We start from the raw sequence: 18,549 nt of genomic DNA on the forward strand, positions 1-18,549 counted from the left end.
TTATCGTTTATCTTTCCCAGCTTATGTCTATGTATTTTAATTTTTCTACTCATAAATATGTATTTTATGTATACAAAATAGATATTCATTGCAAATATTCAAACATTACAAAAACTTATCCTGGAAAAATAAATATTGCTAAACGTTTTAATTTCAGAGCTGCCGCTGCTGCTGGTAAGTTGCTTCAGTTGTATCCGACTTTGTGTGACACCATAGATGGCAGCCCACCAGGCTCCCCCATCCCTGGGATTCTCCAGGCAAGAACACTGGAGTGGGTTGCCATTTCCTTCTCCAATGCATGAAAGTGAAAAGTGAAAGTGAAGTTGCTTAGTCCTGTCTGACTCGTAGCGACCCCACGGACTGCAGCCTACCCGGCTCCTCTGTCCATGAGATTTTCCAGGCAAGAGTATTGGAGTGGATTGCCATTGCCTTTTCCAATTTCAGGGCTAATAAATGTTAATTACAGATTTTCCCATGAATTAAAAGCACATAACAAGATACAAGTTATTTTTAAGTAAAGGAGTGGATCTATGTCCTTTCAAAACATTTTTTTCCCTTAAAAATAAAATATATAGACTTCTAGATAAGTATATTCTATGTATATTTTTAACATATTGAATCATAGTTACTTATAAACTTATATGCATCTTTTTTTTCCTTACAACTAATTTGGGGTGAACATGTACACAGTGCTCTATTTTAAATGGATCACCAAGGACCCACTGTATAGCACATGGAACTTTGCTCATTTTTATGTGACAGCCTGGGAGGGAGGAGAGTTTGGGAGAAAATGGATACACCTACATGCACGGCTAAGTCCCTTTGCTGTTCACCTGACACTGTCACAACATTGTTAATCAGCTATACCCTAATACAAAATAAAAAGTTAAAAAAAATTATAGCTAGAACAATTTCTCATCTTTATTTAAACTTTTCATTCTTTTAAACTTTGTAATAGGCCATTGCACTATTTAGGAATAAGTATCTTCATAATTTTAATATCAGTTTGAATGCCTTTCATCATCCTCATCCCTTTTTCCTTCTTATTGAATTGTATCAATGGGAAACATTAGACCAAAGGACATAGAAATTTTCAGACTCTTGTTTTATATTAAGTAATTACTTGATACAAACTTTATACTGAAGTGTATATGAGTACTTGTTTCCTGAAATTTCATACTTACATGGTCTTACTGTTGTTTCCCTTTTTAATTTGCACTCAGTTGTAGAAAAGAAATGCCTTCTTGCTAAGAGTTTCATTCTAATCCTCACCAAAATTTACTGTTACTTCCAAAACATTATTGAATGACTTAATATGGGGTAAAAGTGTGGCAGCTAGAAAACTAACAGTGAAAAATTATTCCCAGATTAGTCCTGCAGCTTTTGAGAACATAATTATAAGAATTTACAATTATAACAATTATATGGAGAAATTTAGAGTGTTTGCTTAAATAATTGCCACAGAGTAAATAAGCATAAATGGTAGCATTACAACTAATATGTGTTAAAATGTAACACGAAGTGGCCTGACTCTTGAGAGGTAAGGCTTTGAAGGAAAGCCTTTGAAGGATGCTGTAAAATTGGTTCCCATAATGATCTGAAAGTTAGCTTAGATGATCTCTGGTTTAGTTATGAAGTCCTCCACAGGCTTTTTCCAGATGGATGTAGGATTAAGGAAAGGAGACCTTTATTCTCATTGTCATGTCCAAGTTATCTGAATTTTGTTGCTAGCCAGCTGCCTTTTGCCTTGATTTTAAAAGCATAGGAATCTCAGCCTCAGTCTTCAGTGTGAACTCAGTAACAAAAACATGAATAAGATTTTCTGAAATTTCTGGGATGCATTTTTGCATACACTGCCCCCAGATTTGTTCACATTTATAGATACTACATAAGATAGTACTAGATTGCAGACTCCTGGAAGACAGAAGCCATGTTTGGTTACTCATTACATGGCATCACATATATAGTTGATATAACATGCTTATTTAAGTCAATGAGTAAATGGGTAAATGTGTGAACTGAGGGTGAATGAATTCTATTAACTAATAAAGTGGTGCTCTACTGAGGTTTCTCTATTGGTCTAAAACCTTTTGGAATATCCTGACTAGATCATCTGATTAGTATATAAAAACTTAGGAAGTTGCCTACGGCATAGCATATTTATATTCCTTTCCTGTCCTGTGACTGAGTCTAGAAGCTCCTGTGAGGAAGTCCTGGGATCTGTCTTAGTCAAACTTATTAATATAAAGAAAAAATCAAGGCTTACATTGGTGCTTCTTATACTTTCTCTCTCGCTTCCCTTCTCATGTTTTGAATCTAGGTGGCAATCTCCTTATGCTGCCTCTCTGTCATTGAAACATTCTCTGGGGAAAAAATCTGGAAATATCAGTTTATTATGGGTACAAATGACTGATAAGGTGAAGGGTTTGTCCCAGAGCTATTATTGCCATTAACAGCTTTTTTTTTTTTTTTTTCTTGTTTGCCTTGTGCCAGTGTATAGAGTCCTTATGCTGAAGTCCTGGCATTCATGACTTGTGGTGAGGAAGTCTTGGAGTTCAGAGACTTAACTGATGTAAATTTTTGACCTTCTCTCTGTTCCTTTATGGGTCTGGAGCTGATTTCAGATCGTATAGCCCTGCCTTACGCTTTTTCATCCTGTATCTTATCGTCCTTGTTGGTTGCTCAGTCATGTCTAACTGAGAACCCGTGGACTGTAGCCTGCCAGGCTCCCCTGTAAATGGAATTGTCCGGGCAAGAATACTGGAGTGGGTAGCCATTCCTTTCTCCAGGGGATCTTCCCTACCCAGGAATTGAACCCAGGTCTCCTGAACTGTACACAGATTCTTTACTGTCTGAGTTACCATGCTGTTTCTGTCACGTATTCTATCCTCCTCGTACTTCTCCAAATCTCATCTCTATTACTGAGTTCCCTCTCCCTGGGGGTGCATAATAGGCTTTGCTTTTGTTTTCATTTCCATGAGATTTCATAGGGGGCTAGTACTCCTCTTACTATTATTAATATTAATTTAACTTAAAGATGGATTGCAAAGATCCCCTAGAGAAGGGAAAGGCTACCCACTCCAGTATTCTGGCCAGAGAATTCCATGGACTGTATCGTCCATGGGGTTGCAAAGAGTCAGACACAACTGAGTGACTTTCACTTTCACTTTAAATATGAATCTTAGGCATGAGTATAAGGCAGGCTAAGATGAAATTATTTCTAGGGATTCTAGACTGGCCTTTGGTATGAACTCAGTACTACACTGGAAGAAAGTATTTGAGTTGAAGTGATAAGATAATCTTTTGAAATCATAGAACTTTAGAAGTGGCAGTGACTTTAGAAATCATCTTGTCTGTTTATTTTATTATTTTTTTAATTTTAAAGATGATCAATGGCATGCATGAGTGAAACACTGGGCACAGCGGACTGTGTGAGCACTAAATGTGAACAACATCAACAAAAAATGGTGAATGACTCTTCTGGCCATGCCTAAATGTGATATTAAGTTACAACTCCCATGAAATAGTGAAAATCACCTTGTCCTCTTTATAAATGTTGGATGAATCAATGGCTCACAAATATTGGATGAAATGAGAAACACAAGAATAGTACTACAAAAAACATAGAAGATGATTATTATTAATAGTTGAAATTTTGTAGAACTTTGTGAGGCCCAATGTATGTTTTCTAGGTTTTATAGTCTGAGATGCAATTTACCTGAAATCCCTCAGTAGAATCACATTGTTAGATTTGTGTGTCTTGGGTTGACGTTTTCTGTGTTTGCATCCCAGTAGATTCCACCCACCACCCCTGCCATTGGTTCTGTAAGTAGACAGAGGATAGAGTAATATTTGTTCTGTCATGTTAATACATTTAATATACTAAAAAATGAATTTAAAAGTTAAGATTTATGAATCATTCAGAAAAAGCTGTTGTCTATACAAAGATAGTTCAGCTGGCCTTTGTTGAGTTTGGACTTCCTGCTTTACTCAGTTTGTGTTAAAGACAACCCAAGTCATCAGTATTTTCTGGGTTACTGGTAGGTTGTTCATAATAGTGCCCTTTCCTTCCATTGAGGTACTATATCAACTGCTTCTCTTTCAGAGATGGTATGTGATGTAGCTATATATAAAATGCAATATGCTATATTGTAAATATATTTGGGATTCCATCGTTTCAAAAGAAACAGCTTGATATTTATTAATGCAAATTGTTCTGCAATTAAGACTTTCTGAACACTAAAAGACAATCTGAATTTACCAAAAAAGGGAAAAAAAGGAAGGAAGAACTAATTGAGTTGTTCTCTCTAGTTTGTGTGATAACATTCCATGGGTCTCTGGGCCCCAACTAAGGTAAACTGAAATAAGGATTACTGACTATTGCAAAGGCTAATTTACAGAAACCACATGAGGAGTTCCTGAGCACAGCCCAGATAACAAAAATATTATCCACGTTGTTTACAGTGGAGTTAGTCAGTTTATTAGTTGGAGTGCTTCATTATGTATAAAAGATGCCAGTGATAGTCTCCTAGTCAAAATAAACAGGCATAAAGTGTTCCACATATACAATTTGTGGTGAATAGTTACTTTGCTATTTATTTAATAATTGACCATAAATGGAGTCAAAGTGCAAAGGGAAAAACTAAAAAAGCAGTCCACTAAGGGCTTTTTGAAAGATTGATAAATAATGTGGAATCTCAATTAGGCTGTAGAAGGAATGCAGATATTAAAAATTTGGTCAAGAATCTAATTAGCTGGAGGTAATTAAACAGTCTCACACGGGGTCATTAATCTTTTCCACAGACCTTTGATGTTTTGCACACTGTCTCCTAGTCATTAATAAAATTCATAACACTCCACTCTGTGCTGTTTTATCATCATGTTTTTTCTCTGTAAGAGCATAGAGCAAGTGTCATTGTATCACAAGGGCCTTACTTTAGTTAATTTCTTTTCCTTCCCCCATGCTTGTTAGGATTAACCATTTGATGATCCAAAGAAAAGCAAAGGAATATGTAAACTTGTCCATAACTTTAGTAAGTAGTATAATTTCATAATTTTGTCATCATTACTTTAAAAACAGATTTCTTTTGTTCCCCTTCAGATGTTTCTAAGAAATGGTAAATTACAGGAAAAGTATATTTGTCTGAAGACTTACATTCAGCTTGTAGCTTCTCAAAAAGCAGAATAGTTATTTAATTAAGGAAAACATAATAAATGGAAATTATATAACACAAACTGTACATTGAGCATGAAAAGAATAGAATATAATTTCAACAGTGCTTTATTCTGATATGTTTCAAAGTAATACCATACTTGGGACTGGTTGGATTATAAGAGACAAGAAAACACAAAGTTTACATTTAGAAAATATGATTCCTGTGTTTGGAAAAATATTTTATTCATTTTCATCAATGCAATGTTTGTGGGTGTGTTATTTTATTTCAGTCTTGGGGAAAAAAAAACAAAAAACTTGTTCCACAGAATTGATTGCATTTCTAATAGAACCTGTTACTCCAAAAGCCATTGTACCTATTCCCTGGCAGACTATGTTGAATTAGCAGAGAATGCTAAAGAGATGAAGTAGTGCTGAACACTGGGTGCAGGGATAATGCTCTCAAATGATGGCGTAAGACAATGTATAGGACATGTTATTCATCTCAAATCACCTGAAGACTTCACAAGCATTCATTTGAGAAATCCATAGAAAGGAAGTCTGCAGCATATTAAACACACAAAAAAATGTTATTTTGTATTAATTGCTTGTTTCTGATAGGAAGGTATACAAACTAAATAAAAAACAAAACTATAGTAATTCACCTGTTTAATAGAGTAAATCTTCCTGGCAACAAATTACTTGTTTTCTGAATTTTAGGAATTGTTAGACACTAACTCTTAACTTCTGACATTATATTTTGTGTGGATGAAATCATGTCTTATTTTCTTCAAAAATAAATGCTCATCTTCCAAATACTTAGCATTGTTCTTCTTTTAAAAGTCATTGTTTAACCTAAAATAACACATAATATTTGCATGAAATTAAATTCTATTTCTTGAAAATGTCATTAAAACAAATAGTAACATTTTTATATATACCTTTATTTGTTTAGAAATCAATAGAAAATAAATATTTAGAAAAGAAAAATTTGTGTCATTAACATTATAAAGAGAAAGCTCATATGACAGAAAAATGTCTTAACTACACACTAACAGTGCATTATGTAAGCTTGAGATACAATCCATTAGGCCTAATATGAAGAGAAGGAACATCTCAACTTCACATACAAATGGAATTACTTAGGAAATCCATGTGAAATCCCCAATCAAAAATAGAAACACCCACTCACATTGATTAAAATTTAATAGTGATTTGACTAATCAAGATGTTTATTCTGAGCAATTACATAGTAAGACTAATTGTTAAATTTGTACAGCTTTGTTATTCTCAATCCTCCAGTGACATAAATTTAAAACAGGTTGAAGTTAACGATTAAAGACTGTAAATAAAATAGTTAAGTGTTCTAAAATATTAAAGGGTTTAATTCCACCCACACTGGAGTAACAAAAAAGGTTTAAATCACACTAAAACCTCCGACTTCCTGTGATAGAGTCTGCACAGCAATTAATTATCTTAGGTGAGGTCTTGAATTAAATATCTATTTTTAAAGATATAAAGTAACTGTAAACACAAACTAAATGTAATTTATTTGACACTGCATTTGCATACAATTTTAAATGGAGAAGTTTATATTATTAATAGGTACCTCTGTGCCCATGTTTCTGTGTAAGTTTTCGGTATGTAATGTTTATTAGGTATATTTCTACTAGTAGATATTGTCTATCTTTGAGAAAAAATAACAATGGACACATATTAATATAATTTATCTTTTTGTGGCATATAAGAGCACACATCTTATAAAGCAGTTTTAAATTGAAAGATCTAACTGTAAAAAAACCTAAGTATTTAATAATAAATGGCATCAAAGTTGCATTTTCATGTGAAAATAAGCTCCATAAATATTAAAGCATTTAGAAGTTTGTTGTTTTAATATTTAGGTGGTTTATATGCTATATTTTTGTTAACTAACTGGATATTAATGTTGGCTTTGAATTGCCTGCTCAAAAATCTAGAAACATATTAATATAATCTAACAAATATTTTCTTTGTTAAGGTTTCTTTATCTATTGGTTCTAGAATTTTAATTTGTTCCTTTAAGTAAAGAGGATCAAGGAACAAAAAAGTTCAATAGTATGAGTGAGGTTCAGTACCACCACACAATTTCCTGGTTAGCTATAGGGTCATTCCCCAAACAGCAGGGCATAGGGGAAATATACAATTCTGGAATCATTGTATCATTTCCTGTCCTGTTTCCTGTTAACTGTTCCTGCCAGAAATGGCAAATAATGACCTTTTTTCACCAAGCAATAGAAAAAGCTGAAGTCAGAATCATGCTGTAGAATTAGATCTCTTTCTTAAATGTAGTTATAAAAACTGAACTAAAGAGGGCAGGAGATACTCTACAAAAACCTACAGAGGATCAAAAACAATCTCTATCAAAAATCATGCTTGCATTTGAGTATATGATAAAGTGATTTATTTGCAATAATATCTGCATAAATGCTTTGATTTCTTTGATTCCTTGACTAACTGGAGTTTCAGCGATATTTGTGGGTGTGAGCTTTCCTTTCACTGAGCGTTCAGCTTATTGCGCTGCATTTATATTGGATATAGAAGTTTTTAAACATTCCTTTAGACTGTAGTTTCCTTGGGTATATCAGGAATAAGGAAATTAATAGTAGCCTATAAGTAGGAAACATGTCTTTCATTTAGTGTAAAATATGAGATCTATTTTAATCTTTACTCTCCATCCTCAAACTTTTCATTGAAAACTCATGACAACATATTTCACAAATGAATCTCTCTCCAAATTAATGTGAACTAGCTGCATAGAATTCTAATCTATTAAATGAAAGTCCATACACTCCTCTTTCTTTTTTTAAGTTTTATTAATTTATCTGTCAAAATTGAGAATCTGAAGTTGGTATACCTGCTGAAAAACTGATGAATGATAATGGTCATCACTTGTAGATAAGTATTCAAGAGAAATTGCTAAATAAGAACAAGGCATGTTAACTTCTTCCTTCTTTCTTTTTAAGCAGCACACATTTTTATTTTAGTCTGTATATATTTAGTTAATCTCACATCTCCAAAAACATTTATAGATATTCAGGTAATTAAGTAAACTGAAGAAATAGTTCTTTGGAACAAATCATACTGTATTTTTAATGTGGTCAATATCTAGCTTATTATTCTTCACAGAATACTAAACTGTCACTTGTTAAAAATATATCCTTAGAAAAAAATGTTGTAACAATTACTGGGATGCTTCAATTATTCTGAAAATAAATATTTTTCTTAACTAGTTTACTTTAACAAAATTAATTTCTAATAATGATGTTACATGAAATTATTATAATTCTTGTATTGCTTCTAAATGTTGTTTTAGTGACTAAATAAACTGAAAACTTCAACAGCTAAAAAAGAGAAAAAATTACTTAACTTTATTGACAGGATGAAACAGTCAGGTTGTAAAGACAGTCACATATAAAGAATTTAACACTGAGTTTAAATGTCTTGAAAATTGCTTTCATCTGGGACAAGTTTTGTAATTCCCCACCTCTCAGAACATCAGAAATAAATATTGGTCATATGTACATGCATTCTTCTAAGCAGTGGACACTTCTATCAGGCAGAGTAAGGTAGATAGAGGCTTCTTTGCAATTTAAATGAATGCAAGACCCTGTCACCTTCCAAATCACAAGGGTATGAGTTCTAGGGCATACTTGCTCATGCCTGTAAATAACCATTTTTAATTAATCTCACCTTCCTCCCTAATGTCGGCCATGTATTTTATTTTTCTGTCTTACAAAGACCAGATTTCTGGCTATTTGGAGAGTTGAGGGATAGAAGGCCATCTCTGTTATAGTGATAATTAGTTTGCAGATAAACAGGAAAATAACCAATAAAATCATGGATGTAGGTAGGTAAACATCATTTTTCACTTATAATAAATTTCTAGCAATGAAAAGAGTTGTTTAATGCAAAATTTTTCCTAGGGTCTGTGGTCTGCATATTGTATTCTATAAAACTTCCAAAAAGTGATATTCTGAAAATTCTACATAATTAATTAAAACATAAGGCTTCCCAGGTGGCTGCTAGTGGTAAAGGATCTGCCTGCAATATAGGAGACACAAGAGACATGGGTTCTATCCCTGGGTCAGGAAGATCCCTTGGAGAAGGAAATGGCAACCCACTCCAGTACTCTTTTCCTGAAAAATTCCATGGACAGAAGAGCGTGGCAGGCTATAATCCATAGGATCTCAGTGTTGGACTGAGCATGCATGCAGTTAAAACATAACATCTATTGATCATAAAACATTAGAAATCTGTGACTGTTTTCAGGGTGACATGTGGGTTATTTTGTATGTGCTGATGTCCAGGGTTGTTTCTGAATGACTTGGTGTCCTTGAACTAAAATCCTCCTAGATTTGAACTTAAAAAGTTTTGTAACAAATTTCAGTGTTTTCTTCATACCTTGTTGAAAATCTGCCATAATTATACTTATTGCTTTAAGACCACATAGTGTACTTCATTATAAGCAGTGCCCTCTTGAAATTTACAGGTTTTTTTCTCTTTTTTTTTTTTGCCAAAAACACATTATTCCACGTGCTGAAGTTTAATTCACTTCAAGTCAGTATTTACTGAGGGTCCACTAAGAAGATTTGAAGATAGTAAACCAATCTATCAGAGTAAACAAACAAAAATTTCAATACCTAATTTTCCTTAAAATGCATAAATATAATCCCAGAAACTGCTACTTTTTAAGAAAAGTGGATAAGAGAGGCTGAGATAATATACAAACTATTAAACTTTTTTTTTTAAATCAAAAATTCAAAGGATACTCCCAGGATTGCATCTTTGCAATCTCCCTGGATCTATAGTGGGTAGGAGTAATATTGGAAGTTGTTCACAGAAGTTATGCAAATAATGGTGCTTTAAAATTAGATTCATTGTGTTCTGAGGAAAAAAATTATTAACCTGAATTTTAAACAAATGGTATACTATGTAAGATGGATAACATTAATCAGGTTTCTTTATTTTAATTAATGAGAATTTAAGTTATATTTACATTCTGGATACAATATAAAATACAACATATTAAGTTATTTACAATATATTTAAGTTATATTTACCTTCTGGACACAATTTGACTATCAAGTTGACTCTTAAATATTAATAGGTGTGCCTATGAAATAGCAATAATTTTTTTTTAAAGATATACAAAATTTACAAAGTTAGGACACGGTTAACCTGCAATATAAATATTTTAACTATAATTTGTACAAGTACAGATTAACAAAAATGCTATAACTTCATTTGTAAATATCTTTATATATCATTTATCACTTTTTCTTTTTCTCTTCATCTGTTTTGGCCCCAGTTGCTCAGCATTATAAGGTAGAGAATTCACAGATTTTAGCCTCGTGGAGTATCAGTCTCCTTTGTAAAAAAAAATAAAAATAATGCTTATTATCACAATTCACTTAGACTAGAGTTTTTGGAATTAATTTCATCTTAAGAAGATGTGTAGGACATATTCCTTAAGAAAGCACCAGAATATTTCAACAATAATAAGATAATTGGAAAAAATGTACAACCACAGTTTTAAAGAAGTTAACTGATCTAATATATGAAATATGAATTGTTTTTCCAAATTACTTGCAACAGTTTAGAACTCTTCCTCACGTGTTGCTAAATTCCTTTGACTGGATTTGGACAGTTAAGTCTGACACAAGGCTTAATTCAGTACTCATGGCATCATACTTCACTCCATCAGGAAATCAAGATCCATCATCAGGACAAACCAAAAAGGAGGAGCCGGTATCAGCCTAGGAGAACAATCAATGAAACCATTCCTAGTTAAGGAGGAGGGAGTGTACTGAGAGCTAATTTTAGAATTTAAAATGTAGGTTATTAATTTACATTTTCTAAACTCATGTATTTTTCTGTGTAAAGAATAGTTAGAAATTATAGTGTTTTATGTTCATCCTAATCCTCTTTCAAAATCAAAGAAATAAATGGTCAGTGCACCCCCTTAATGGAATGAACTGATATAATTAATTTTAAATTTTTTTAAGGGGAGGTGACTATTCATGTTAACACGAGAGGATATTTGAATTAAAATAATAGTTTTTCATATTTAGCTAAACAGCCTCCACCAATAGTGCTTGCCATGAAGAACAATGGCAAATGACCTCATTTTCCTTTCTTTTTGGAGAATTTTAGTCTTGTTCTAACTGTATGTAATGTATTTCAGAACATTCTTTCCTTTTCAGTTCAGTTCAGTTCAGTTGCTCAGTCGTGTCCGACTCTTTGCGACCCCATGAATTGCAGCACGCCAGGCCTCACTGTCCATCACCAACTCCTGGAGTTCACTCAAACTCACGTCCATCGAGTTGGTGATGTCATCCAGCCATCTCATCCTCTGTTGTCCCCTTCTCCTCCTGCCCCCAATCCCTCCCAGCATCAGAGTCTTTTCCAATGAGTCAGCTCTTCGCATGAGGTTGCCAAAGTACTGGAGTTTCAGCTTTAGCATCATTCCTTCCAAAGAACACCCGGGGCTGATCTCCTTTAGAATGGACTGGTTGGCTCTCCTTGCAGTCCAAGGGACTCACAAGAGTCTTCTCCAACATCATAGTTCAAAAACATCAATTCTTTGGTGCTCAGCTTTCTTCACAGTCCAACTCTCACATCCATACATGACCACTGGAAAAACCATAGCCTTGACTAGATGGACCTTTGACTTTTATATTTCACCTTATCTTCTTCATTTTTCTTTGGATTGCCTTTCATTTTTCCCTTGAATTTTGTTCCTTCTGTGAAATTTTAACCCACTATTTGAACTCCAGTTCCCTGAGAAGACATTAACTTCATAACTGGGGTTGGAATATAAGAAAATATTGGGTTTAGGAAATTGTTCTGATTTGTTTTCACCATACCTCAAGCTCATTCACTTAAAAGTATATGCTTGAAATAGGTCATGTAAAACAATAAAACTAGGGTTTTGGAGAAGGCAATGGCACCCCACTCCAGTACTCTTGCCTGGAAACTCCCATGGATGGAGGAGCCTGGTAGGCTGCAGTCCATGGGGTCGCTAAGGGTCAGACATGACTGAGTGACTTCACTTTCACTTTTCACATTCATGCATTGGAGAAGGAAATGGCAACCCACTCCAGTGTTCTTGCCTGGAAAATCCCAGGGATAGGGGAGCCTGGTGGTCTGCCATCTATGGGGTTGCACAGAGTCAGACACAACTGAAGTGACTCAGCAGCAGCAGCAGCAGCAGCAGCAGAACAGTCTTTAAATTTATCATATAGCTTTTTTATAATTTTTATTTTTACTTTATTTTACTTTACAATACTGTATTGATTTTTGCCATACATTGACATGAATCTGCCATGGGTGTACATGAGTTCCCAATCCTGAACCCCCCTCCCACCTCCTACCCCATATCATCTCTCTGGATCATCCCCGTGCACCAGCCCCAAGCATCCTGTATCCTGTATGGAACACAGACTGGCGATTTGTTTCTTACATGATAGCGTACATGTTTCAGTGCCTTTCTTCCAAATCATCCCACTCTCCTCTCCCTCTCCCTCAGAGTCCAAAAGTCCGTTCTATACATCTGTGTCGCTTTTGCTGTCTCGCATACAGGGTTATCATTACCATCTTTCTAAATTCAATATATATGTGTTAGTATACTGTATTGGTGTTTTTCTTTCTGGCTTACTTCACTCTGTATAATCGGCTCCAGTTTCATCCATCTCATTAGAACTGATTCAAATGTATTCTTTTTAATGGCTGAGTAATACTCCATTGTGTATATGTACCACAGCTTTCTTATCCATTCATCTGCTGATGGACATCTAAGTTGTTTCCATGTCCTGGCTATTATAAACAGTGCTGTGATGAACATTGGGGTACATGTGTCTCTTTCAATTCTGGTTTCCTTGGTGTGTATGCCCAGCAGTGGGATTGCTGGGTCATAAGGCAGTTCTATTTGTAATTTTTTAAGGAATCTCCACACTGTTCTCCATAGTGGCTGTACTAGTTTGCATTCCCACCAACACTATAAGAGGGTTCCCTTTTCTCCACACCCTGTCCAGCATTTATTGCTTATAGACTTTTAGATCACAGCCATTCTGACTGGTGTGAAGTGGTACCTCATTGTGGTCTTGATTTGCATTTCTCTGATAATAAATTTATCATATAGCTTTTGGAAAGCAATGAGACACACAGATTGGAGATGTCCTACACGTCTGAGAAAAACACAGATTCAGACTTTGATGAGATATTTCTTATTCTTGGTATATTTGTTCTACATAATAATCTGAGTTTATTTCATTTTTGACAATTATTTAAAAAAATTTAAATGCAATCTTTACAGAAAACAGTTAAGTTTAACAACTTATTGTAATGGCTTCTTAAATAGAGTAGAAAGGTTTACTTTTAGCCATAATTTCTAAGGAGAAATAAGCTTTAACATCATTCTGTATGCATGAATTTGTGTTCATCAAATTGGTCTCCTGCCTTTTTATTGTCAAGTGATATTCATGATGTGAAGATATTCTGTAAGTGGAAGGTGATTTCATGTAATGAAGTATTTTCAATTAAATAAATACTTTAAGAAATATTTATATTTTCAATGACATACATATTTTTTTAACTGAAACATAGTTGACGTACAGTAATATATTAGTTTCAGATATGTTGCAAGAGTTGGACATGACTTAACAACTAAACCACCACTACTATATACAATATAGTAATTTTGTAGTAGGTTCAAGCATACATTTAATGATAAGAAAGTAGTTGAGAAAAAATTCCTACATTACACTTGGAGATTTTTTACTCTTTAAAAATATTATAGTTTATTCTACTGGAAACCCAACACTAACATCATGCAAGAAGAACAAAACCTGATAACTAGAATATGAAAATCTTGCAGAGTGACCTCTAAGGTTGTAGGTCAGGTAAGAGGCCAGGTTGCCATTAAACTAGCAGTCTTTCATATCTCTCAGATAGCATGTGAGGAGACATGAGTAGCTGAGCCTGATTATAATTAAGTTGTGTAATTAAGTTAATTACATGTAATTAATTAATTAATTACATGTAATTAAGTTATTTTTCTGGAGTATAAAATTTTGAAACAATTTCAGGGATAAATTTTAAAATTAGTCTATTTAATAATGATCTGCCTCTTTTCTTACTTCTCTCTTTTGTGATATTTACCAATTGTTCTTGAATGTCACCATGTGGATGAAACACTGAATAAAACCCCCAGGTTGGGACTCTGTCCACTAACTGAACTTTTGAGTCAGTTCAGTTCAGTCGCTCAGTCATGTCTGATCTTTGTGACCCCATGGACTCCAACATGCCAGGGTTCCCTGTCCATCACCAACCCCCAGAGATTGCTCAAACTCATGTCCATCCAGTTGGTGATGTCATCCAACCATCTCATCCTCTGTCATCCCCTTCTCCTCCTGCCTTCAATCTTTCCCAGCCTCAGGGTCTTTTCCAATGAGTCAGTTCTTCAAATCAGGTGGGCAAAGTATTGGAGCTTCAGCTTCAGCATCAGTCCTTCCAATGAATATTCAGGACTGATTTCCTTTAGGATGGCCTGGTTAGATCTCTTAGCTGTCCAAGGAAATCTCAGGAGTTTTCTCCAACACCACAGATCAAAAGCATGAATTGTTTGGCACATAGCTTTCTTTATTGTCCAACTTTCACCTCCACACATGACTACTGGAAAAACTATAGCTTTGACTATACAGACCTTTGTCAGCAAAGTAATGTCTTTGCTTTTTAATATGCTGTCTAGGTTGGTCATAGCATTGCTTTCAAGGAGCAAGCATTTTTTAATTTCATGGCTGCAATCACCATCTGCAGTGATTTTGGAGCCCAAGGAAACAAAGTCTGTCACTGTTTCCATTGTTTCCCTATCTATTTGCTATAAAATGATGGGACCAGATACCATGTTCTTAGTTTTTTGAATACTGAGTTTTAAGCCAGCTTTTTCACTCTTCTCTTTCACTTTTATCAACAGGATGTTCAGTTCCTCTTCTCTTTCTGCCGTAAGTGTGGTATCATCTGCATATATGATGTTATTGCTACTTCTCCCAGCAGTCTTGATTCTAGCTTATGTTTCATCCAGCCTGGCATTTTGCATGATGTACTGTGCATAGAAGTGAAATAAGCAGGGTGACAATATACAAGCTTGACGTATTCCTTTCCCAAATTGGAATCAGTCTGTTGTTCCATAACCAGTTCTAATTGTTGCTTCTTGACCTACATACAAGTTTCTCAGGAGGCAGGTGAGGTGGTCTGGTATTCCCATTTGTTTCAGGATTTTCCACAGTCTGTTGTGATCTACACAGTCAAAGGCTTGGTCATAGTCAGAGAAACAGAAGTAGATGTTTTTCTGGAACTCTCTTGCTTTTTCGATGATCCAACAGATGTTAGTAGTTTGATCTCTGGTTCCTCTGCCTTTTCTAAATCCAGCTTGAACATCTGGAAATTCTCGCTTCATGTACTGTTGAAGCCTCACCTGGAGAATTTTGAGTATCACTTTGCTAGTTTGTGAGATGAGTGCAATTGTGCAGTAGTTTGAACATTCTTTGCCATTGCCTTTCTATGGGATTGGAATGAAAACTGACCTTTTCTAGTCCTGTGGCCATTGTTGAGTTTTCCAAATTTGCTGGCATATTGAGTGTAGCACTTTAGCAGCATCATATTTGAGGATTTGAAACAACTCAGTTGGAATTCCATCACCTCCACTAGCTTTGTTTGTAGTGACATTTCTCATGCCCCAGTTGACTTTGCATTCCAAGATGCCTGGCTCTAGGTGAGTGATCACACTGTCATAGTTATCTCGGTCATTAAGATCTTTTTTGTATAGTTCTTCTGTGTATTCTTGCCACCTCTTCTTAATATCATCTGCTTCTGTTCAGTCCATCCCATTTCTGTCCTTTATTATGCCCATCTTGCATAAAATGTCCCCTTGGTATCTCTAATTTTCTTGAAGAGATTCTAGTATTTCCCATTCTATTGTTTTCCTCTATTTCTTTGCATTGATCACTGAGGAAGGCTTGCTTATCTCTTCTTGCTATTCTTTGGAACTCCACATTCATTGGCTATATCTTTCCTTTTCTCTTTTTCCTTTAGCTTCTCTTCTTTTATCAGCTCTTTGTAAGGCCTACTCAGACAACCATTTTGTCTTTTTGCATTTTTTCTTCTTGGGGATGGTCTTGATCACTGCCTCCTGTACAATGTCATGAACTTCTGTTCATAGATCTTCAGGAACTATATCAGATCTCATCCCTTTAATCTATCTGTCCCTTCCATTGTATATTATAAGGGATTTGATTTAGGTCATTCCTGAATGGTCTAGTTGTTTTCCCTAGTTTCTTCAATTTAAGTCTGAATTGTGCAATAAAGAGTTTGTTATCTGAACCACAGTTAGCTCCCCATCTTTTTTCTGCTGACTGTATAGAGCTTCTCCATCTTCCACTGCAAAGAATATAAACAGTCTGATTTTGGTATTGAACATCTGGTGATGTCCATGTATAGAGTCTTCTCTTGTGTTGTTGGAAGAAGGTGTTTGTTATGACCAGTTTTTTCTCTTGGCAAAACTCTGTTAGCCTTTGCCCTGCTTCATTTTGTACTCCAAGGCCAAACTTGCCTGTTATTCCAGGGATCTCTTGACTTCCTACTTTTGCATTCCAGCCCCCTATGATGAAAAGGACATTTTTTTTTTTTTTTTTTTTTTGGTGTTAGTTCTAGTAGGTCTTGTCATTCATCTTAAAATCATTCAACTTCAGCTTCTTTGGCCTTAGTGGTTGGGTCATAGACTTTGATTACTGAGATACTGAATGATTTGTCTTGTAAACAAAAAGAGATCATCCTGTCATTTTTGAGATTGCACCCAATTACTGCATTTTGGATTCTTAGGTTGATTATGAGGGCTGCACCATTTCTTCTATGGGATTCTTGCTCACAGTAGTAGATACTGAATTAAATTTACCCATTCCAGTCCATTTTAGTTCACTTATTCCTAAAATGTGAATGTTCACTCTTGCCATCTCCTGTTTGACCACTTCCAATTTACCTTGATTCATGGACCTAACATTCTAGGTTCCATTACAATATTGTTCTTTACAGCACTGGACTTTACTTCCATCACCAGTCACATCCACCAGAGGCAAATGCACTAAGACTATTTGGAACAGAAAGTAATATACTAGTGATTTCCATAGCTGCCCCAGAATTGTGAATTGTAGAGAGATATGGGCATTTCTAAGAGATTAATCACAATATTGAGCAATTGGTATGAAAAAATGTACTGACCATCAGATTAGATGCTGGTATAAATGGGCTGAAAATTGTTCCATCCTCAGAGGATTGGACGACCAGAGATCTTCCAGTACAGACCATCACTGATCACTTGGGAAATAACTGATTCTTAATATAGAAATACCTAGCTTAGAATTAATTATTTTTCTTATAACAAGTAATGTGATCACACTATTTTTAAAAGATGGAAAATATCTATCAGTGCACAGAGTTTTGAAATACCTTATTTATCTTATGTTAAAGATAATTTTATACTTGGTAGGTTGTGGAAGACCCAATACAACTTACATACACATACATATATACATATACATGTACAAAAAAATAAAACGTAAAAGATCACGTCTAGCATATGATACTTGAAATGGACATCAGATACAAGGAGTCCAAATGATGCATACTGTGAGGGAATAAAAGTCAGCACTAAGCAAAAACTAGCAAAAATTTGACAGGAAATAGAGCCAAGTTTGTTGCAGAACCATGGATCTTTGGGAAATCTGAGGAATATTTAAGGAACCCTTTGTCAACCTTAGTCCATTTCATCTCATTTTCCAGGGATGGTATAGATTACTGCATTTTAACTTAAAGGAACTGCTGTTTACCAACCTGAAGTTTGCTAAAGAATTTACTTCGAATCATTGGGCTTAACCTATTATGTGGCGGGTGCACACAAACCCCACAACACTGTGAAACTTTAGTATGAAAGGACAAAGGAGCTCGCAATTTCATTCTCTTTGTTGAAGGGTCTTAAACTATGAGAACCAAGGTAGTTTTAATCTGCTTCACATGTATTTCTTTCTCTCCTTGTACATACATATATGACATGGCTTGAGAGTTTCCCTTAAGCTGCAATTACTTTGGGACATTTTCTCTTAAATTTAAGAAATAGATGCAGAAAATCAGATTTAAATTCCTGGCTGTATGCCAATGACTAATAGTTCTCTTCAGCTCTTTTCTGTGCTGCTTCTATAACTGGATAGATGATGGTGACTTTTAATGGCTGCTTTGGGCCTTGGGAAAAATTATATATATTATATATATATATATATGGAAAAGAAAGCAATTAAGGACAAAAGATT

This window comes from Ovis aries, chromosome 2 (assembly GCF_016772045.2).
Source record: "Ovis aries strain OAR_USU_Benz2616 breed Rambouillet chromosome 2, ARS-UI_Ramb_v3.0, whole genome shotgun sequence".
NCBI classification, from domain to species: Eukaryota; Metazoa; Chordata; class Mammalia; order Artiodactyla; family Bovidae; genus Ovis; species Ovis aries.